Source organism: Patagioenas fasciata, chromosome 1 (genome assembly GCF_037038585.1).
Source record: "Patagioenas fasciata isolate bPatFas1 chromosome 1, bPatFas1.hap1, whole genome shotgun sequence".
In the NCBI taxonomy this organism is placed as follows: Eukaryota; Metazoa; Chordata; class Aves; order Columbiformes; family Columbidae; genus Patagioenas; species Patagioenas fasciata.
In genome coordinates, this window is record NC_092520.1 from 77,960,609 (window position 1) to 77,985,615 (window position 25,007).

Consider the following 25,007-nt stretch of genomic DNA (forward strand, 5'->3'; position numbering starts at 1 on the left):
TTCCCATAGTTCAATTTGTCGATCAGCAGGGTACAGCAAACAACTCATACTAGGGCTTCAAACAGCTCAAACTGGGCTTCACTAACAGTGAAGGCACAACCAAGGCAATACCCTTGAACAGTAAATCTTTTCAACGAGGTCTAATAAACAAATGCATTTCAAGCTATTTTCCTTTTATTATATGAGGCTCCAACTATGATTCAGATGTTATCTAGTATGGTATTTTGACTTCATCAATGGTATGCCTCTTCTAAATGAGATCTATTTAAGTAGTTGCTTACATCAGAAAAAATAAAAGTATTTTCTTCACATTTTTTAGCCTAAAAGACAAAGCTGCGAGGTTACAGTTATACAATTGACTATTAAACCTACATTAATTTAAATGTATAAATCTTCACTTTCTAAATTTCAAAACACCATACTGCTGTTGCAAGCTATAGTTGCTGCTATTTAAACATTTTTAATGGGCCCTGCACTTTAACACATCCTTAATGCAGTAAGGATCGGTTTTAGTCTATATAGGTTCGTGGATTGCAATTGTCACTCAGAGATGGGAAATGCCCTCCTGAATGAGTTCAACCACTTCACAAAACCTCTTAGTATGAAAACAATACCAATCCACTGCCAAGACCTTAAGTACCTTCTATTAACTCCTTGTCAGATTTGAAAGCACCCATTATTTTTGCATGAAAAAAACGCTTTCCTAAAAAGAAACACGCCAAATTCACCTCAGATGCTAGTTCATAGGCTTCATCAAGGCTTCATTTAGCCAGTGTGCCAAAAAAATTAATAGCTTTTCTAGTTCAGCCAACATTTTGTACTTAATTTCAAATACTCTGTAGTCATTTTAACTCCTAGTTGGAAAAAAAAAAAAAACCTCTCATCTTGCTAGCACTTATTTTAAAAGAAAAGAATGAGACACTGTGATAGAAGTGAATGTCTATCTAGTAAATTGGTTAAATACTCACTAGGAAGTTAAAAAGTTAAAAAGTGATGAACTATCAAAACCACAACATTCTTCTTTATGTCTGTATTCACAGAGACCTTCATACAAACTGTGAAAATAGACTGTCTTTCATGAAAAGGAAATTTCAACATTGTTTCAAACTCTTCTGAGTCCTCCTCTTGACCCAGCCAGCATCACTTCAATCATGCATGGATGTCAGTTCATCCATGGACAGCTCTTGACCAAACACTGAAAAAAAGCTCTCTCCGAGATTCAGCTAGTAGAATTTTTGGTAGTATGGACTTAGTCTCCCTTCATTACTTCTTAAATGTTACATTCTCCATAGGTTTTCATCAGTTTTGTGCTGTAGTCAAGGGCCCTGCCACTCCTCTCAGGTAAAATGTCATTATCTAACAGCCATCAGAAAGAGATGTTTCAAGAAATCAAGAATGATAAGAGGAAATGTCTGCCCTTTGTCCACTGACAGCTGAGGTTATCTATCACTGCCAGTAAAGCATTTTTGTTTATGTGTCCTGGCCCAAATCCAGACTGCGCCAGGTCTAGAAGATTAGTTTTGATTAGATGACGTTACAGTTGGTCTTCGGTTAGCTTTCTTTCTTGCTCATCCTTAGCAATCAAAAATCAGAAATCAAGTCACAAGAACATAAGACTGTCTTTTAAAAAAACATGATTTTTTAAAAGGTTCACTGTGGATGCTCTGGAATGTCTTTATTTGTCTACTGCTACTTACATTTTTGAGATTCACTTCAGTCAAGCTGTCCTCAATAATCATTAAAGTTAGAAGCTTACATTAAGAAAAAAAAGGAGAATTCATCTAGTCACATGACATCAGAATCTCTTCTATAATAATAAAATTACCTATGATTAGACTGAAGAGAAATTCTTCAACATTGGTCTCATGGTATGTATCTTACATTGCTCTGACCTCTGAAATGCTGCTTTTGGAACTGCTTGCAAACAGAAGCCATGACATACAGAGTTTTTCAAAAAGATCAACCAAATCTGTGAAATATACTGCTTTGAAATTGGGTCCATCTCTTTGAAATACCCTGTACTTGAAGAAAGGTTATTGTACCATCTCTGGTCTCCTTGTAGAGAGAATAAAAAAAAAAAAAAAGAATTTATTGCTATCAGATATCCAAATCAAATAACCTGGAGAAATCCACAAAATAATGGGTGTCTTGTTCCTCTCATGGAAGTACATCCTTTCATAAATTTACTTTGACATTAACCAACTTTGTCGTGTCTACCTTTTATATAATCTTTATGACTGAAATTTTAAGATTAGACTAGCAATAAAATACAAAAAAACTTTAAAGGGCACCCATACATGGTGAATGTTTGAATAAACAGACAAGTCTTCTGAAACTAAAGCTCCCCAGTGAAATAGAAGTATATTTCCTTTCATTATGGAAGCATTTGACATATTACTTCTTTATTCATATAAATACTGACTGTGTCTATCTGGATGCTTTTTTTCCTTAGCGTTTCCCACTCCTTCTGTCTAAAAAACTTCTGAGTGGGTCAACAAACAAGGGAAAATTAATATACATCAACAGTCTGTGAGAAATAGTATACATCAATAGGCGATGTTTCGCCTCACTTAATGTATAATTAGCCAAACAACAGTTAAAATAGTAATGATTTTCAAGAGATAACCACCTTTAGCATTTTTATCATTTTTAGAAAGGTTGAGGTGTTAAAGAGTAAATCCACTGTAGACAGAACCACCGTGTGAAGCTGGAGCATCTGCGTACCCGGCCAAGGCCACATGTGCATCCAGGGTGCGAATAAGTATGGGAAGTCATAGGCTGAGGTTCTCCCAAAGCACTTGGGGAACAGGATTTTCTGCTGTCACCCACTGTGATTAGTGGAATACAGCTTCTTTTTGTGACAAGGTGAAATGGAAAGAGCTAGGGCTGTGAACCTGTGTCCTGTGGCAGGCAGTTGGTCAGACCATGGGTGTTTCATGGTGTTACTTTTATTTCAAGTAAGAGCACAGAAAATCTCTTCAAGCAACTGTCAGTTGACAAGAACTGGCATGAAGGGACTGTAAATAGATCATAATGGTACAAAATCTCTATGGGGTAATAAAAGGTGGGAAAACAATTTTGTAAAGGATATTTCTCCCCACGATCTTTGATTTAAAAACATACACAAGAATGAGAGGATTTTACACTTATGTTTTGAATTATTTCATGGTTTGAATTAAAAGTAGTTGTGTTAGCAAGGTACACCGGAGTGAAGCAAACTGCTGTGGATGGGAATTAAGCTGAGAACCACTCAGCAGGAAACCAGCTGATGCTTCTCGTGAGCTCCAGCTGCAGCAGTGAGGGATGCAATGCCATCAGGTCACTGAAGACCACATCAAGGACAAGGCTTGAGGAAGAGGGTGCAAAGGGCATACAAATCCCCCTTTTCAGATGTTAGCGAATGGTCTAAGTGTGGCTTGGTCTGTGAATGTGCAGGTGAACCTACAAGCTGATTTGCTTGGGTTTGTCTCACACTCATGCCCTGTTGTCCTTCCAGAAACATTGGAGTAATTTGTTCTTTCCGATTTAGCAACTCCAGAGACATTTGAGCTTCAAATGTATGATTAAATTATTAAGCTCATAAAATACTGCAATTCCAAAGAGGCTTGCTCTGTTGTGGACTGCTGGATGATGCAGCTCAGATTATGTTCTCTGGCAATACAAGGAGTGCTGTAAACTGGTGTTGGCTTCTCAGGAGAAGATTCACTCACCAGAAGAATGGGTCACATTGTCCAAACCAGTGTAGAGGTGAAAGAATCTGCCCATGTAAAAATTGATGCCATGAAATCCAGAGAATGGAGTGAAAACAATGACTACAGCACACGGAAGTAAAAGAAGAAGATAGGTGTTAGCAACCAATTGAGCCAAGGCAATAGCACTGTTACAGATACTAAAACCACTTTTTAAGTTCTGTGAAAAAGTTCGAAACTAAATCAAAATACTGAGAAAATGTGTTGAGTCAAACAACTAGAGTGATTTCCCCTCAAAAGACACATTTTCCAAAAGCTGACTAACAAATCATGATAAAACACCATTTTCCAAAATGAAAATATTATTTCAAAAAATGTCAACTTCCTGTTTCACCCAAATGTCACAGGTCACCAATTAATGTCTTTCACAGATATTCACAGAATCACAGAATGATTGGGGTTGGAAGGGACCTCTGAAGGTCATCTAGTCCAACCCACCTGCTAAAGCAGGTTCACCCAGAGCAGATCACCCCGGAATCCATCTGGGTGGGTTTTGGGTGTCTCCAGAGAAGGACACTCCACAAACTCTATGGGCAGCTTGTTCCAGTGTTCTGTCATCCTTAGAGAAGTTTCTCCTCATATTCAGATGGAACCTCCTGTGCTTCAGTCTGTGCTCGTTGCCCCTCATCCTGTTGTTGGACACCACTGAAAGGAGTCTGATCCCATCCTCTTGACATCCACCCTTGAGATACTCATGAGCATTGATAAGATCTCTCAGCCTTCACTTCTCCTGGCTGAATAGACCCAGCTTTCTCAGCCTTTCCTAATAATCACAGTCATCTCTGTAGTGGTGAAGAAACAGAGATTTTGATTCTGTTCTAGTCACAAAACCATCACCTTCTGCATCATGCTGCTGGACTACTTGTTTGGTAGCAAAATGTTGTACAAATCTAGCCCTTCCCAAATCATGCTTGACACCATGGACCACAGGAGAATGCAACAAGTCTTTTCAACTTCATAACTATAGTAAATTTTGGTTTGTTGTGTAAATAATTTTTGTTCAAATTTAGCTGAGTTTCCATGTAGTCTGTGCATGGGAATTCTCTGGAAAGTAAAGGGATATATATTTTTTCCTTAAAAGGAAATATATCAAAACTTTCAGCATGATAAAATAAATACAAGCATTTGGGACAGAAAACATGTATCTGAAAGTCACTGAAGACTACATATTTGTACTGGTTGTTCATTTTCACTATTTCTCTCCTTTGTCTCTATCATGCCTCTCTTTACAGTCATTGTGGTCAATCAGCAAACCATCCTCAAGAGTTTCAGTACTTGAGCAGAAAATGGTGGGTCAAGCATGTGGTTTCAGGCTTAATTCCATGTTTACTGCTTGGTGAACTGTAGCAAATCATACCTTTGCCTAATTTCAGCACATTTTGTGCACAGGAATATGCCTTTACATTTTACTTGGCAGTTGAGCATGGAATAGTAGAATAAAAGTGCTTTAAAGGATTGTGAATGGTGAATTAATGAGCTGGAACATACAAACAGAGATTTTTCTTCTAATTTCAATGATAAGAGATATTTAATAACTTTAACATCACTGTGCATTATGAACATTGTATAGTTGAATAATTTTTATTCTGAGGCTGTGCTTATTTCTGGCTCCTCGGAGTTTGATCCTGGAAACCCTGAGACTTGAGGTACCTAGCTTCCTGCAGAGCCCAGTGTCCTTGGAAAAGACAAACCTTGCTGAACTTCACATTTTCTTGTTACCTCTGGGTTTCAGAAGCAAAGAGGTATTCTGTGTAATATCATTACTGTGCTTCTCTTAAGTCAGTTTGGCAGAGATTCATGTCACTAACTTCAGATACCTAAAAGTGCACTGACAATGAGAGAACACTAGTTTTCTAGGTTCCCTTGAGAGCCTGTAGAAAGTCAGGAACCTCTCAGCAGCACTTCATCACACCTGATTCACATACTTGGCAAGGGATGAATCACCCGCTGGAGGTGCATGTGCCTCTTGACAATGATTCATTTTAGCCCTGAATAGGCTGAAAACCAGATGTTTAACTTTAGGACAAGCTAAAGTAAGTTGGATGAATCCCATCTGAAAGCCCTAAGCAGTCTATGCTGTTTATTTTGCTGCATTTCAAGACGGAGGAAAAAGTTTATTCAGTAAGATGTAGTTTGGTCATTGTCCCTGGTGACTTTGTTTGATGCGCATGTTATATATTTACTTACTTATATGAATGGCACTGGTAGAAGGAAGATGATTCAGTGGCCCAGAGGACACATATACCTTTATATTGAGAGTAATATGAGACACGGTGTCTTAGCTGCCTCTGATGGTAGTCCCCTTCAGCTGAATGTTGAATGCCATATGGTCCTATAAACGTAGCCGAAATATGTTATGATATTCAAATTAGCTCAGAGCTGGTTTGTTTTCTTTGCCATATTTCATGGCTTTGATGTCAGTTCCACTGCCTTGTAATACCAGATCAAAGAAGTTTCCTATACATAAAGGCAGAGTTTTTGGTAGATACATTGTATGTGTGTAGTAATAGCAGGCATCAGCAGAAAAGGTACATAGAATTCCATTATCCCTAAAAGACAAGGAACAAAATTTACACACAATAAAACTTTAAGTAGGGTGTGTAGCAGTAATTCCCCTTTTTTCTTGGTCCTAATATGGATGGAGGTAAACTAAAACACAGAGCAAATGAACACTTGTGGGACATACAAAAACAGGGGTTTCTTATTGAAATGACCTGTTGATAAAGGAACCTGAGACTACAACATGAGACTCAAGACTTCACACTTAAGTTATAAAACATGCAAACACAAAACCAAACATTTATTTATATGTAATACAAAAGAAATTTAATAAATGTTACCACCATAGAGTGTTCATGGTAAAATTCTCAGTGAAGCAAGTAGAAAACATTCATGATAAAGCTCTCACTGAATGAAGTAGAAATTTCCCATTATTTGAATGTTACAAGAATATAGTTCCAGTGTGTTGTTAGTGTGTCTGAATTCCATCTCATACTACTTTTGGTGTCGGTGACCTTATACTCAATCAGGTTCAGTGACTAAATCCTTACAAATTTAGAAACTTTCAGAAATGCAGCTTAGTTGGTCTTATTTGAAAACTGCAGCTCTCAGTCTCTTAGAGCAAGACAACTAACAGAAACAAAACACCTTCATTATAACTGAGAAATACTGTTCAGGGAATAAAATTGAATCCTAGTGAGGTAGGAGTTTGTTGGTTGCTTGGAAAGATCTTTTTCATGAAATGACGAAGAACAAGACTTTCTTGTCTATAATCAATACGATTGTCCTAGTAAATAAATTTTTACTTTTTGTTTAAAATGGATAGATTAGCAGAGGCACAAGGGTGGGCAGAGCCACTGACTATAATAAGTCAAAGCAAAAAGGATTTGTTATTTTCAGCATTACTGTCAGACCATAAGCATGCAGTGCTGTTTGTGATCAGACATTTCTTCCATGTACTCATTGCTTGCAGGGGTTTGAACACCAGGCAGTGCCTTCCCGGTCCAGCTTCTGCAAGTTCCAAACACTTCAGTATGCCACAAGCTGTGCTAAAGCACATGTAAAAAAAAAACAGTGTTTAGAAAATTTAGGCTGCCCTTGCCCATTCTCCTTTTTGGACCCTTTGGCATGGTCTTTACCCAGAGTAAAGCTAAGAAGTGGCTGAGTGCTCAGGCTGCACCAGCCTCAGCCCCTTGGTCATGCAGCCTCACACATTTCCCTAGGGAGTCACAGTCTGTCAGTGGCAGGTTTGTTTCACTGGTTCTTTGCCAGATCAACTATCTCACTTTTTAGGATGCTTTGGAATTTCAGTTGATGTCAGATGATAAGACAACAGAGAAGGTAAAAGGTTGTGTATCCAAAATGCGATTGGCAGTCTGGTAATGGTATATAGAGAGTTCGACCTTCCAGATGGGGTTCCTAAACACTGTAGGCAGATTGCCTCAAATCTTCACAGATGCAGATTTGCTAAAAATAATGAATGGTGCTTAGACAGCAAGACACAATGTTTTCTTGCAGGTAAGAGCTTCTCTTACTATGAATGCTGGGGAAGGAGGAGTTTTTCATTTTGATTTTATCTTGTGGGCAGTAAGTTTCTTCAGTATCAAGAAGTTCTGCATGTATCTGGGACTGGTATCAAGAGCAAATGAATTCACTCTCAGCAAAGACCCAGTGGAAGGCTGCTTGAGCCTTCAGAATAGAAGCTCTTAAGTGCTTTGCAGATAAGCTTTTAAGTGTTTTGCAGATAAAATCAAAAGGTGAGGACAAAAATAAAACAAAAGGAATTAAGAATGACATGTATTTAAAAATCTTAGCTCCTCTTGTCTCTATAACCACAATGAGTTAACAGGCTAATTACTTTCAAGGGAGTGAAAATTAGATTGTGATACATTCACCACTAATGTGAACCATTTCTTCCACTCTTAATGAACACCCTTCTTAGGCTTCTTTTCTTTTCCTCTCTGCAATGAGAATTGCTGCAAATATTTCTGTTCACTCTTAAAAGTAACCATAAAAATTGGTTCTTGCAATTTGCACACTTTTTATTTTCACTTTTATTCCATAAAATTGAATTAAGATGGGTGAGACAGAGCAGGATAGTTTCATGTAATCATTAGCCTGAAAATCATTGCAATTGTTTTCTCCAATCTTTTTTTACTGAGGATTATATTGTTTCAAACATACCTCTTTCATAATGCTTTCTCAAATTGCTCCCTCAATCCGTCTTCCAAGAAAATAAGTGGCAGCAGGGCTTTCAGGTTTCTAACACACTGTCACAGATCAGACTGAATATAAAAGTGACAGCTCCTGTCATGCACATATGCATGTGCCCAATAGCTGAACGGCAAGAAGAGTAAGTTAGGATGTGGGCTTGCAGATCTGCTTTGGATCAGGCAATGTGCAGATTCAGAGACTCAAGAATAGAAGAGCTATTTGCATTATCAAATTCCCCCTCGATCACAATACAACAGATATTCAGGTCACAAGAGCACCTACTGCACACATACTTCAAACTGTATTCTGCGGCATCCTTAAGGATGTAAACTAAAACATAATCACAGAATACCAGGTTGGAAGGGACCTCACGGATCATCCGGTCCAAACTTTTTTGGCAAAAGCAGAGTCTGGACAAGATGGCTCAGCAGCTTCTCTAGCTGAATCTTTAGAGTGTCCAATGTTGGGGAATCCACCACTTTCCTGGCGAGATTTTTCCAATGGGAATTGCTCTTATTGTGAAAAAATTTCCTTTTGTCTCTAATCAAAATCTGCCCAGAAGTAGCTTGCACCCACCATCCCTCATCTTTTCCACACAACTCCTTGTAAACAGCGAGCCTCCATTTTCTTTGCAGCCACCCCTTAAATACTGGAACATGGTGATGAGGTCTCTCCTAAGCCTTCTTTTCTCAAGGCTGAACAAATCCAGTTCTCTCAGCCTTTCCTGCTATGGCAGACTTCCCAGGTCTTTGATCATCTTTGCAGCCCTTCTCTGGACCAAACAGCAGAATTTATGAACAATTAAATACACAGAAGGAGATCTGAAGACACCCATGATACCACTTGAGTTTCTGTGATAGCACAGTGTTTCCGCAAGTCATCTGGTCTCCTTCACCTAGCAGATGCGGCACACCAAAGAGACTTATTTCAAGCTAATCAGGCCCTTAGGTTATGTCTGTACTAGTGAATAAGGCACATGCTCAGGTTGAAGCTCTGGTCTGTTATTATCCAGACTACTTACTGTTTGTGTGCTCCCCAGCACGGCTTTTGCCTGCCCCAGCTAACAGGCTCCCAGACAGCCGGGGGTGCATTTGAGGAAATATGCACACCAAGGGCTGTTTCCAGTAAAAGGAATAGAGAGGGTCTACCAGATTTGGGTCCCTCCATCCACTGGAATCCTTCAGCATTATTGCATTAGGCTTTGTACCTTTTAACTTGACCTTAATGTTTTATCCCAGGGCAGACAATAAATTTTATTATCATCATGCGACAGCACAAACCTCGCATTATTTCAGATACTTTAGATTGAAAAACACAGATTGCAGTGGTCATTTAAATCTTTACACTAGCAATGTAAGAGTCTTCTTACAGAAAAGGATCTAGCAACCAACATATTTAAAGTTGTGTGTCTGAAAGTGAAGATTATGACTCTCTGCCACCTCTGAAACAGTCTTGGTGAGGTTCATGCTGCAGCTCAGCAGTGATCAGTGTTCTAGCCCACCACACCATTTGTATTACATGGAAACATCTTTAAGATATCTTTCTAGGGACCCTTTCTTTCACTGGTCAGGTAAAGCTATAAAGGCAATTAAGTGGATTTATTCAGCATATGCTTCAGCTGAAAAACAAAAGACATCGCATTACTTGTCATTGTCCTTACACGAAACTGTTAATGGAAAACCCGGAAACCAAGAACATTGCTGCTCATTTTGTGCCACATAAATGGCACATTTTTAATAGGTTCCTAAATGTTATCTCAGATCTTAATTTTTATTGTAGGGAATTGGTAAACTATGCCTATAATTTCAAATCCAGGCTCAATAAAATACTGTATTGTAATAGTCAGTCTAACCAGAGAGGCAGGAAGGAAGTAAAGAATAAAACTAATATCAGTAAGTTTCTTAAATTAAATCACATCTTATGCTTTCCAGATGGGAGCAGGACAATAATTCCCACCTGGTTATAATTTTTACCTACTCAGTATAATTGAAAAGATTATGAAAATAATGTGTATCTCTCCAGGCACATGTGCTGAAATGAAACCTTTAGATAATTCTTACTTCTCAGCAAGAAAACATCTCCTTTTCTGATAGCCACTCTGATGGAAATATTTTTAGGCTGAAGAACTATACACGTATTGTATATCTCATTGTTGAACTAAGAATGAAAGTGGACTGAAAAATTGCCTCTTATATTGTAGTCATAAATAAAAGATCAGCATTGTTCTTACAGAATATTTGGAGCACTGCAGACTGTACTTCTTGAGAGTCGGATAATTTATAACTTGAAAACCTCTCTCTTGGAAACCTGATGCAGTCAGTTTGCCTGCAACTTAATAGTAAAGATCGACGAAGAGTAAAGATTGACAAGAGTAAAGACTGACAAAGGTGTGAATTAATTATATTAATTCTGCCTTTTTGACTCTTTAGTTTACAAAATAATCAAAACAACAACAACAATACCCACACTCATCTCAACAAGAGATCAAAATTTAAAGAAAGTAGGATATATTTTCAAATTTCTGACCCTTCCATAGGAAGACCAACATCAAACTATTAAAAATTTAAGAGTACATTCCAGAGGAAGAAAATGAGCAATAGCAGTGCAGGAAGTTATGAGGCCAGTTCTGTGCAAAAGCAATTTGTAGTCTTTGTGTAAGTTCAGAGGCACCTGTCCTCTAAGCAGGTATCAAGCCAAATCCCAACTCTATAGTGTGTCAAGTTGGTGATCCACAGCAGTTTTCAGCTTTTCTAACTGGTCAGCTGAGATTTTTCCTGATATCCCAGTCTTGCTTCACACTTGAACCAAATTCTCAGTGAGTCCTTTGGAGGTAATGAGGTCATCAAAAGCTGTGGCATTTGTGTGATCTCCAGGGTGCACCAGAGTCTGAGCCAGGCCACTAGACATCAGGTGAATGGGGGCTTTGGGAAGTGGAATGATATTGAAAATCGATTTGAGCCTGAGTCAGTGCTGTACACAGGAGAATACTGTATAAAAGAGGATGGCAACTAGCAAGGCATATTTAAAAGAATGGACCTCTTTGTTGTGGTTTGAGAGTATGGTAAAAGAAACTTACCTGAGCCGAGGGTTCAGGACTGTGAATTGTAACCGGAGGCATTCCTGCCTGTTCATTCCAAGTTAGATGGCTGGGTTGAAGAGAGCAGAAAGGCTCACGTATTTGGGTATCCCCATCCAAGGCAGGTTATTCCTCCCAGGCCTTTTAAGAGATCAGTCAAATATTGTCTCAAAGCCACAGATTTTTTAGAGGTCATCAGAACAACTTATATGTCAAAGTCTTCCTGTGGTATTTACTCTCTTTGATTAAATTAACAGTGATTGAGTAAAATTGATAACCAAATACTGTAAAAAAAAAAGCATAATAGGAGGGAGCATGATGAAATTAATAAATGAAACAGATGTCTGTAATGTATATCAAAGTGAGTGACTTGACGAAAATAATAAAGGCAATAAAATCACCAGCACAATTTTTCCATTAAAGTTATAATTAAAGTAAAGGAATGGTTCATGATATTTAATCTTAAATGTAATTAATATTAGTTTGCAAGGGTTGGTTGAATGATTACTATTTATCAATATGCCTCTACTATAAAAATGAAAGTGACAGAAAAATGAATCTTTGTTGGCCTGGTAGTCTGTCTTTCAGAATTAGTGTAGCTCTGCTGGTGTGAATGGACTCCACATTATGCTAGGATTTGTGTAACTGGGGAGCAGCCTTGCTAAAAAAGACCCGGGGTCCTGGTAGACAGAAAACTGAAGATGAGCCAGCCATGCATCACTCCAGCAATAAAGGCAAATCGGATCCTGGGCCACATCTACAGGGACATTACTAGCAGAAGCAGAGATGTGATCATCCTCCTCTACTCAGCACTCATGAGGCCATGCCTGGAGCAGTGTCCAGTTTTGGTCACCACAATGCAAAAAAGACAAGGACAGACTTGAGAGGGTCCAAAGGAGGGCCATAAAGATGAAAAAAGGGCTGCGCTGTTAGGAAAGACTGAATGCATTATGTTTTTCACCTCAGAGAGGGCTCTGGGGACCTCAGCACAGTATTCTAGTACTTAAAGGGTGGCCGCAAAGAGGACAATGGCTCTCCCTTCACAAAGAGCCAGATGGAGAGAAAAAAGGGCAACAGGCACAAATTGCACCAAGAGAAGTTTCATCTTGATATAAAAAAGATATTTTTTTTTTAATAGCCACTGGAACCTTCCCAAGTACATGGTAGAGTCCCCATCATTGGAAGTGTTCAAGATGCAATTGGATAGGGCACTAGAAAATGTCATCTAGGCTCCCTTTCCCATTAAAGGTTGCACCAGAGGATCTTTCAAGATGCCTTCCAGCCTGAGCTGTTCTATGGTTCTATGACTCTACTATTTCAAGGTCTAACATAAAATCTCAAAATGCTTTCTGATAAATCATATGTCTGAATTACACTGAAAAGCATGCTGCAAAGCAAGGATGAAAACAATCCTGCTGCAATAAAAGCATAGTATTCAACAATTCTTGCCAAAAAATTAAAGTAAATTTGTGGTAAAATATGAATTGCATATAGGTACACTGGTCCTGAACAATGCAGAAGGTTACACATCGTGTCGCACGGTGGTAATTTTTTTCCAGGGTGTATTGTTTTGGGGATTCATTTAAATAGCTGACAACTGAATATTTTGAAATATCTGTGCACTGTTCTGAAAGACAAGTGTTTTCTGTAATCCAGCATGAGCAATATGAGCATTTTTAAAGGTATCACATAGTGTTCACTTGATGAATATTGAATATTAAAAGGATTTTCATTTTTTAAATATCCTACTGTTAATTTTATGATCCTGAGTTGGCTGCCGTCTCTTTATTTATCTTTATCTCACAGAAAAAGATTATCCTTTCCCTATTTTCTAGTAACTAAAAGTAGAAAAAATCCAAAGAAAATTGTGCTTTGGGGTAAAATGACCCTTTTTTGACCAAATCTTACTTCCTTTCTTAAATAATTTTGCTGATGCCAAGTCTGATGTGATAGTGTTTGTAACACAAAGCTATTTTTAAAGCTAGAAGGAATCAGGAGAGGCAATTTCATGCTATTGCTAAGAAAAGATTTGTCTTTTCTCATTCATATGACAAATGCCTAGCAGATGTGAGAGGATTTTTTCCTCAGATTATAAATGATGATGCTCCTGCATAACCCGTACCATAATAAGATGGCTGAATGAAACCCAAAATCTACATCTCCCCCTTTCTAGTGCCTACATGTCAGGCAGGTGACTCACAGTCAATTAGCACCTCAGCACAGCACCCAGACTCTGGCAGGTGGATGGGTAGGGGGGTGCTTTGTGCTTCATTTGCAGTTCCTTTTGTCTTGCTGCTGCGTTACACCTCAGAAGTTGACAAACACAGGCCCAGCAGAAGATTTTTTTTGGCCTTTCCTTCCCTTGAATTGCTTACACTGTTAATAGACAGGCATGGTTTTCAAGGACCCACCTATTATTTAAGAGTGCTATCCATTTATATAAAACACAAACAGGCTTATATAGCTCTATAGGCAGTTTCTTAAACTTACATTAACTCAGACATGAATTGGCTTTTAAGATATTACTTTTCTGATCATAAGGGAATAAGAATTTGGCAACAAGTACAGAAAATCAGGCTTTGGTATCAAAAACCAAAACAGAGCAAGGGTGAAAAAAACTCAAGACTATATGGCCAGCCAATAACATTTATTTTCCATGGTTATCTCTCTCAAGTACCACTTCCTAGAACAAGACTCTTATTCACAGTCATTGTAATGTTAGCTTTGCTCCAGCACCATATATGAAAAGCCTCTTCTTTAAAAGTTTCCTCCCATTTTCCTTCTTGTTTGTTTTGTCTACTCAACAAAGAACCCAAAATACTAATTTAAAAAAATCAAATATAAGGATAAACTATTAATATAGCATAAGCATAAATAAATAAGGTTTGGAGAGCTGAGAATCAAGGGACCTGTCTGCTTAGTAATCAAGTAATGCATATTACAATGCCTATGTAGAAACATTGTAAAATATAAGTTCTGAATATAAGAACGAAATTTTTGCCATTCCTACTTTAATTAGGGACATAGATCTCAAAGGTGTCTGTTACAATACGTTATTAGTTTTCTAACCAAGGCTTTTGTAGATTCTTTGGTTGTGATAAGCTGCCTTACATGGGTGTGCAGTCAATAAAGCAGCAGCCAGGAGAAAGGTTATGCGCAGGCTGTAGTTCGATAATACAATATCTCCTAAAAATTCTTTATTCTGAACTGAAAACACCTCAATAACGTGATATGACACTCTCATCCATTATAAATTAACTCTCATGTTTCAAATTTAGTCAAAATATTTGTGTAAGTTTAGTATACCATGAGGCTTCATGTGAAATCAGGTATTGCCTACATGGTTACGCTATACATTTAGACCAAACCAGATATCATTTGTCTTCCCATATCTGTTGTAAACAACTCGTTACCTCCTCCTGCACCCCTTGTGTCCTTTAGAATTTCTCCTGTTGCAGCTTGTGACAGTCACCTCTTCTCCTTTCAGTGTGCATTTCTGAGACGACATAGGGTCTATGTTCCCTATACCCCCATCCCTTACACACTGAAGGAAGATGTCTGACAAAAGTAAGGAGCACAAAGCCTGGACAAGAGCAGGGACATGGGATGAGGAAGAGGTCTTCTCTCTTTCAGCTGTGTCTCACCTGACCGATTGATTCCATTTAATTATTTCCAATTACCTACTAAAAGAGGCTGGTTTATAATGAAGAAAAGAGAACAACGCTGTAATGACTGAAGTATTTATCATAAGTGGGAGCTGAGCTGTAAATCACCAAGGTGAAAATCAGGATCCTCAAGCTTGGAATCAAGAGTCCATCTACATAACACAATGGAGAACAGAGACAAGGTGTCTGAGGTGGCATCTAACTGCGAGGGTGCGCCTTGCACAAAGCCAGCCAGATGTATTAGGCTGACTTGCAAGCTATTTAATTGCATCCATTAGAGTAAGTAATTAGTCTAATGAACTCAGCTAGATTGTTTCCTGTTTCAGGATTAGCTTGATCATTACCAGTTTGATGATCTGTGCAGGGGTCTTAAATTCTACACAGATATTCCCTAAAAGTCAGATCCTCAAAGGCATTTATGTACTTAATTCCTATTTGATAAAGTTGTACAAATTAGGCATCCAAAATGTTTTTAGTTAGATGTGTTAGTACTACTGAGAAGTTCACCTGAAGGGCTATGTTCAGGATCTGTAGCTGATTTCCAGCAGCAGAGATGGCCAGCAGAGCAGCTGGGAACACTATCTGAGAAACGAAAGTATGTGAAATGTACTTGCTGGAAAAGCTCAGGATTTTTTTTCCTGGTAAAAACATTAAATGTTGCAATAACATGAAACATTGTCTAGATCATGTGCATTAAAAAAAAAAAAAGGGGGTGGGGAGGAGGGGGAAGAGGGAAGGAGAAACTGTTGGTGATTTTTCAAACATTATTTTTGTCCCAAAGCCCAGCAATTTACAGCTGGAAATGACAAAAGCTCTAGCAAGAATGACCTGGTAGTTCAAATGGGAGGAAGTGAATGTGAACAGAGGAAAGAAAAGCCCCACAGCCACTCTCTGGTAATTCCTGTCCAGGCACAAACAATCTCAGCAGCCTGGAATATGACCAGTTCTTTCTTTAACTGTCACAGGTATAATGCTGTCTATAAACTCTAGGCTGTCTCTAGCTGATTCCAATGGATCAGTTCACTTCTTCAGTAAGCTACAACAATATTGTAAATCAATTTATAAAATGGCCCTGGGACGAGAAATGCTGAATTTGCCCCAATGGATCAAACCTCACATCTGTCTGACCAAGAATCCAACTCCTGACAATAATCAGTATCACGTATTTTGGAGGAAAGCAAGAATCACAAAGTAGGTCAGTACTTGTGACCTTACATACGTATTATCACCTTACATGTATATCATCACATTTTGTGCTGATTCAATATTAGCTTAATCGCTGAAGCATGAGGCTTAACATGCTTTTGACTTTGTTGTTCTTTTTAATTGTAACAATACTAGAAACACATGGGAAGAGTTTCCCCAGAAAGTCTCCTTTTAAAACCACCTAGATATCAGATTTTGCTGAAATGTGTTGGCTTTTTGCGTGAGAAACTGTATCTGAACATGCTCGATTTATGAATGCAAATCAGCCTAATTTGACCACGTCCTTTGAGCCCATCACTAGCCAGGACTATAATAAGCGCACACTGTACTTCCCATCTGCACACAAAAGCTACATACACCCAGCAGAATTTTTTAAAAAGGGGCCTGGCTCACATGTTCCGAACACCGCCGAGCAGAACGGAGCCTCTCACCCCCTCGGGAGGCGGCAGCCGGTGCAGCAGCCGAAGGCGCGACCCTGCTGCCCTCCTGTGGCCGAGCCGCCGCCGCGCCCGGCGGGAACGGCCCCGCCTCGGGGAGCGACCGACCCGCCGGCCTGGGCAGCTTTCAGCAGCGGTACGTGAGGCCAGATTTTCATATGGAAGTTTTCCGTGCAGAACAAATCTAATCTTGGGGAGTGCTCTCAGCTGTGGCTGTCCTGTGCATAACAACAATGTAATTTATACGGCAAGTGGGATCATTGAAGTACAAGAGAGTGCAGAGGAGGGCGATGAAGCCAGTGGGGGTATGGAGCACAGGTCTGATGAAGAGCAGCTGAGGGAGCTGGGGCTGTTTAGTCTGGAGAAAAGGAGGCTGAGGGGAGACCTTATCGCTGTCTACAACTACCTGAAAGGAGGTTGTAGCATGGAGGGTGTTGGTCTTTTCTCCGGAGTAGCAAGTGATAGGACAAGAGGAAATGGCCTGAAGTTCCACCAGGGGACGTTTAGGTTGGATATTAGGAAAAAATTCTTCACAGAAAGGGTTGTCAGGCTGCCCAGTGAAGCGGTGGAGTCACCATCCCCGAAGGTGTTTAAAAGGTGTTTAGACGAGGTTCTTAGGGACATGATTTAGTGCTAGAGTTGGGTTATGGTTGGACTCAATGATCTTGACATTCTCTTCCAATAGTAATGATTCTATGATTCTATTCTTTGATTATTAAAGAAAAAAAAAAAAAGTGTTTTAATGGTGGTCCTATCTTGAAAACATTCAAGATCTCTTGATGTCATTGATAACAAAACCAAAGCTATGCATTTTTCTTTCACGCTTCTGATTAACAGAACAGCATTCTTTAAATGATAGAATTATAGAATCCTAGAATCATTCCAGTTGGAAAAGACCTTTAAGAGTCCAAACATTAACTTAGTACTGCCAAGTTCACCACTAAAATGTGTCTCTAAGTGCCACATCTATTTAAGTATAAACTTCTTCAAAGCACAATGAACTTCAATGGATCTGGTCTCTCACCTTTTACATGGAAGACAGGAGAGGCGAGGGAGGTCTACACCCACATCTACACATCTAAAGACCTCCAGGGATGATGATCCAATCACTTCCCTGGGTAACCTATTCCAGTGCTTGAAAACCATTTCTGTGAAGAAATAATTCCTAACATTCAATCTAAACCTCTCCTAGTGCAACTTGAAGTAATTTTCTCTTGTCTTATCACTTGTCACTTGGGAGAAGAGACTGACATCCACCCTGCTACAACCTCAAGTTGAGCCTGTGGCATTGCACGGGGTTGTTGTGACCCAACATTTAGCCTTGTTGAACCTCACACAATTGGTCTCAGCCCTTTGATCCAGCCTGATGTTGCCTCTTTCTGCAACTTTTACTCAAAGGAACAAAAATGCCCAAGGTTTCCTTAGCTATCTGACTGATAAAGATGCCAGAAACTGATTATAGTGTCAATATTTCATCCCAGAATATTTAATCTGATTTTAACTCTGGAAACTTCTATGCTTTTATACCTCTAACATTTGAACTACTTCAGCTGAGATAAGAATATCACATTTATGGAAATTCAAAAGAATTTACTTTTGCTTTCTCCAAGTCTTCTTATATGTTTGTACTTCCTAGTTTTGGAGAAATGCAAGATCTGAAATAGTATGGGAAGCTTTTCCTGGCCTGGTCCACTTCCAGTTTCACTGGAAACATAGCAAGAAAATCTTGTTCTTGAGTTGTTTCAAGGCCAAAGGTGTCTGAATAAGCAACCATTTTTTTCCAAGCTTATCTTGATTTTAAACTTTGTGCAAATAAACCACTGTAGTACTATTGATGAACCAGACACAGAAGCTGCATAGCTTTTTCATAAACCCTTCTGGCATTTGAGGAAGTGAACCAATGGATAAAAGCTGAAGGACCAGAGTTGGTCAGTGCTTTATAATTGCTTTTAAATAATATAGGAGTGCATACCCTATTTTCTTCATCTTCTTTACTTGTCAAGGAACCATTGTTGGTTTAAGATCGCAATGCTGCAAACAAAGTCATTTAAGCAGTTCATACTGGCCTAAAAGTAAAGCTGTGCAGTGGTTAGTGGTTTAACCTATGGCCTTGCTCTTAGTAGGCACACATCTGACAAAATTGATCAATTCCACATCTCTGTTTCTGTGTGTGAAACAACAGGATTTCCTTAGCTCACAGGGACATTGCAATATAAAAGATATTAAAGACTGTGAAATTGTCAGCGTATTAAGGTCACTTACATAGATAATGACAATGTGAATTTTCAAGAAATGCATTCCTTCCGTGTAAACTCTTACAGCTGGGAGTGCAAATATGTGCTGCTTAGCACATTATGCTCCTGTGTCCTATTGAAGAAGAAATAATAAGTAGTATTACTTTTCATTGGTTATTAATATACAATGTTATGGTATTTCTCAAATTATTCTGTTGACTGAGTACATTAAATCCCATTATATTAACTCAAATCAGTCGAAGTGCGTTGCTATAGTGCCAAAGAACTACTTAAATAAAATATATTCTCTTGCTGGAGTGAAATACCTAACTAGTCTTCTTACCCATATAATCAGCAGAGGGCAGAGCACATCTTACAAAATGTAGAAGAGGGCTAAGAGTCAACAAAATTGTCTGAATATTGTAGCATTCAGGAGTCAGTACTGTGGGGTTTAAGTACTTTTTTTTTCTTTTGCCTTTCAACATTGTCCTTGTATTAATAAAACCACAACATTATTATGGTCCAATACTAACTGAACACACCCTGTATGTGCTTAATAAAAATCAAAAGTAATTAAATAAAGGATAAAACTCCTACTACTGATAGTACCAATGATTTTGTTGAAGAAGTATTGATCAGATTAGATGCTAAACAATGAATGAATTAAGCTCTAGTGATGGTATTTAATTACTGAGTTAATTGTGATTGTTTTTTTTTTTTCCTGACCAACTGGAACTAATTTATGGTTGTGTTGAAACACAGTATTCAGAAAATATTTAGACCGAAATCCATACAACCCAAAGTGCAACAAATCTTCTTTAAATAAAAACAAACCAATATAAAACTGAAAATAAATAATCCTCCCAAAAGGTAAAGAAAGACTGATAAAATTATTTCAGACTAACAGGCTACCTGTACTGGGTTTGTATGTTTTTGGTAGTGGGACATGCTACAGGAGTGGCTTCTGTGACAAGATGCCAGAAGCTTCCCCCATGTCTGACAGTACCAATGCCAGCTGGCTCCAAGACAGACCCACCGCTGGCCAAGACCAAGCCCCTCAGTGGCAGTGATAGCATCTCTGGAATAACATATTTAAGAAGGGGAAAACCTCTGTGCAACAGCATCTGGAGGAGTGAGAATATGTGGGAGAAAAAACCCTGCAGACACCAAGGTCAGTGGAGAAGGAAGGCAGGAGCTGCTCCAGGTGTGGGAGCAGAGATTCCCCTGCAGCCCATGGTGCAGACCATGATAGGGCTGGCTGTCCTCTGCAGCCCATGGAGGACCCTTTGTCAGAGCAGACGGATGCCCACAGGAGGCACCCAGGCTTTCCTCCTTCCTGGAACAATGCACACCATACTCCTTTGTAGTTCCCTTTCGTGACCTTCATTTTCATCTTATTTTCTTCCCCCTCATCCTCCTAAGAAGGAAAGTGATAGAGCAGCTGAGTGGACACTTGGTGTCCAGCCAAGGTCAGCCCACCACACTACCTAACCATGTTATCCTGTGTTTTTATTGTCTTCCCTAATTTCCTGTTGCAGTGAAAAAAATAAAAAAATTTTAAAAAATAAAATAAAAAAATAAAAAAAAGAAGACAGCCAGAACCAATTGTCTTATTGCTTTTTTTTTTTCTCAAATGCACTTTCAGTTAATAGCTGATATAAACTAATAAATATTTCTATAGCTCTACAGAGAAGACTGAGTGCAGTAAATATTTCAATGAAGAGAAATAATACACAGTAGCAGATCAGTTTTGTCTCTTTCTTATACAGTCTGAGACTTTCTCAAATGCTTTTTAAGTGTTTGTAAAATATTGATCATCTTGAGCCATCAAAATTTTTGAGTGTTTGTTCTTTTTGGTCTTCAGGTTTCTTGGTTTACTTTTCCTTTTATTTAAAATACCTTTCAAGTAACATTCACTGTGACATTGCTATTCTTTCAAGAAAAACGCATCATTGATCAAAGTATAGATAATAACCATTTTTAAGGGACCTATATGAAACAAAAAATTCACTGCACCTCAGCTCTGAAGCTTCTGTGCAAAATGTTCATTGGTTTTGTGGGGTTTTTTTAAGTAGAGTTCTGTGTGTTTCTATAATGTATGTCTGGGATGAAAGTTTCTGACCAAGAAAAAAAAAGCATCTTACAGGATCAGCAATGTTTTATGTTAGCATGGAAATCTGCACTCATTTATGAGTCTGTTCTGCTGTAACACATCAGCTTGTTTGTTTGAAACCTGAATGCAGGACCTTGCTTATGCATAGGTACAACCAAAAAATTATGTATCAAAGCTGTAGATTCAAGCAACAAACTTCAGTCCCGGTTGTCCAGAGTTTGGATTGGAAGTTTTAATGAATCTCAAAACAGAAGGAAATCAGTAGCCCATATAACGTAGCATCCAATTGGACCTCCCCTGAAAATCAGGCAAATCACCAGCCCCAAAGAATGAGAGGTGAGAGTCTGGGGCTTTGGATACAACCAGATACATATCCAGATCCAAGCCAAGTATCCTATGAACATTGCCATAATTCCTAATAACAGGACTTTTACTGCCTCGAGCCTAGTCTTCAGCCCCAGAAAACTGATGTAGCTCCATTTGTGTTTTCACACAACACAAACAAGTGGTGACAGGCTCATATGAGATTCTGAGCACTGTCAAAGAGATTGGGAACACAAGACCTACAAGCTTGCACTCAGGATTGCGGTTCTAAACTCCACAATCCTCTCTAAAAAATATTGTACAATTTCAGACAAAAGAACTTTACCCTGTTTCGTAGGTGCTGTTTTGAATTATGACATGAGATGTTCTGGCAGATCATGCCACGGTGTGAAAGTCCTATCTTTTTGTATTATATCAACTGTGTTACAAGTGAAGCTGCGTCTCAAGATTTTTTGGACTTGAAAGAACAAATATAGAACTGAGGTTGTCTTAGAAAAGGGGGCTTGATTTCAACACTTTTCTCCAGGAGCAAAATCAGCATTCATATCCCAAGACAATAATCTTATTAATTTATCTGGGATTTACCTTCTACTAAGGCAGTTATTTCCCTGTTTTGTTTGGGTTTATTTGTTTGTTTTTTGGCAGTGTGGGTTTTTTTGTTTGTTCGGTGTTTTTGTTTTCTTGTGTTCTGTTGTGTTTGTTCCCCATGTTGTTACTGAAGTAATTATTCATTTCATCCACAAGAGGGCAGCAAGAAGTTTAAAATCCCATGCGACACCTATTTGTGATGTTTCAGTGAGCTATTCAAACTTCCAATTTACGTTGCAAGACAAATTCAATTTAAACTCTTCTTTTCATCCTAAATCAGGAGTCAAAACTTCATTCTTTTTTCCTGAATTGAAAATTTCTGAGGAAACTGAATTTTAAAATGTTGAAATGTTTCATGCCATCTTAGTTCAACATTTTCTCCTCTTGGGCACTTCACAGTTTGAGTGCTTGGAGTCATAGTCTTCTGTATGGAATAGATATTCTGAGTTTTCCTTCCATGTTGTTTTAACAAAAAAAAAGAGATGCAACCAACGCAGTTAAGACCAGACTGCACCTAGATCACAAAGGCCAACAGAAGCACAGGATCCCATGCCTCTCTTTCAGAAGGTGTTTCATCTGGTCACACAAAATGGATCACTGGAAACTGTCAAAGAATCAAAAATGCCTTAGCTCAGCCTGTTCCAATCAGCATTAAATATTTTCTGGGAAGACAATTCAAAACCAAACCAAACCAAACCAAACAAGCAAGAAGAAAAATTAATATGTTCCTTAAAGCCTCAATCAGTGAAAAGTGTCCTACCCACTGAAAAATACAATATGAAATTCCTAAAGATGTCCATTATAGTAGATGATTTTCACTAATATTAACTGTACTTTGCAAAGGCTGTGAAATCTTGTGACCACCGATGTTTAGGTTTATTTTAATAAATATAGCGTAATAATTCCTATTTATACTGTTATACTAACATAAAGAAAGAAATTGAGGCATTATGGCATGCTGAGATAAAAGGTTTAATCCACTTGGGAATATAAAACATCCTTAGTTATACATATATGCTTTTTAAGGAAAATTAGACTGGCAGGGGATTGTTAAAATGGCTTAGAGTACTATTTTTATTTGCTCATAATGACTTTGGTTTTATGTGGCATTTTTATTGAAAGTATTTTTGCTTTACCAATTCTGGTAAATCAGAAATGATATATCATGTTATAGCTCAGTCAAGCAGCAGCTCAGCCTTCTTACCATTTTTGTCAGGAAGTTGAGGCAAAGTAACTTCTGATACACTTAAAGGGACACCGATGGCTTTTCAGAACCAAAATCCAAAATACAAATATGTAAAGAGTGCTACCAAGTCACTTATTCTTTCAATAAGTACACAAGCTAGAATGTGCTATGGTTTATATAATCTTCCATATTATCCAAACAAATATTATGTGAATTGCAATGGAAGTAAGACTACCCCACAAAGAAGAGGTGTGGAAACTGAGCTGCATTTGTTATACCACTGTAAAAATCAGAGCTTCTGTTTAGTTGCTGAGCTTCAGAAAAGTTGCAAGCTGTATTGATTCATCTTTCTTTCACATACCATGTTTTAAAGCCCTAGCCAGCTCTATTCTGAAGTGTAGTCAGCATGGCAGAGACCTCATCATGCATTCCAAAATATTATGTGTCCAAGCATGTTCATATTAATCTACTCCCTTAATATTTCATCTACACTTTGAATCACCTCCTCATTTTTGCACTCTGACATGGAAAACATTTCCATCTTTTCATGAGCTTCTCTGTTCACAGTAGAAAATTGTGGTTTGGCCTTTAGCTTGGGCTGACACTGCAGGCTTGGTAGAAGGGTTCTGAAACAAAATGACATTTTAAAGTGTTTAGTTTCTCACTGTGAATTACTTAACATGTGATGCCTGGAGCCATTCCACAGGACAATACAGTGGCTGTATGCTTTGTTTTCATTTAAGTAACGCCAGTCCCTCACTCTGCCTCATTGCACATCTGCCCTTGATGGCAAAACATGTTCTTGTCCTTGTAGCATTCAGGATCAATTTTGTTAAATAACCCAACAATAGGATTTGGCTTTAGAAACTTATTTAAAAAAGCTGTGGTATGCAGCGCCATTATCACAGTTTCTCTTGCTGTTTATACTAAGTTGACATACAGGCACTGAAGTGACACAATTTATTTCTGAGGAACATGAACATTGCTCGTAATTAATTTTGTTGATGCCAACACATAAATTTAACTCTGGCAATCATTACTGGACATTTTACGTCTGAACATCTACCTTATTCACCTATAGATTCAGTCACCTTGTATTAATAGATTTCCTATTTCTAGTATTCTATACCCAAGCAAATACGTAACATGACCATTAAGAAGTTTGCCTGTGCACTGGAAGAAAAGCAGCAATAGACATGTTAAACTGTTTTCTTCTCTGATGGTAATGATTTAGCCTGGATCCCCAAATTGCTGCCAAGCAATGAGAGAGCACATATTTGTTATGCTTGGATTGATATTTCTCAGTTTCAACAGCAGCATTTGAAGCTGCATTGTCAGTGGAAAATATAAAAAGCTTAACTTGAAAAGTACTGAGCCCTTTTAATGAGCCCTCAAGGATGTCAAACTCTGTTTGTACAGTTCTCAAGTGCACACTCTGACACATCTAAAAACTGGTACTTTTGTCAAAATAGCCAACCAAAGTCCCATGGGCCTTTCATATCACAGTGTCAGAGCTTAGCTCCAAGTATGCACAAGCTGCCATCACACATCAAACACGGGGTCTGCCTGGCCCAGCAGCCTGTACCCCCGCACTGCCTGGCACTGGAAGCTTCAGAAGTGTCTCTGTAGTGGACAGTTATCAGTAACTTCTCCAGCAAGGGCTTCTTCTGACCTTCAGGCATTTAGAGACTATTTGCGTATGAGTGACTATTTGTG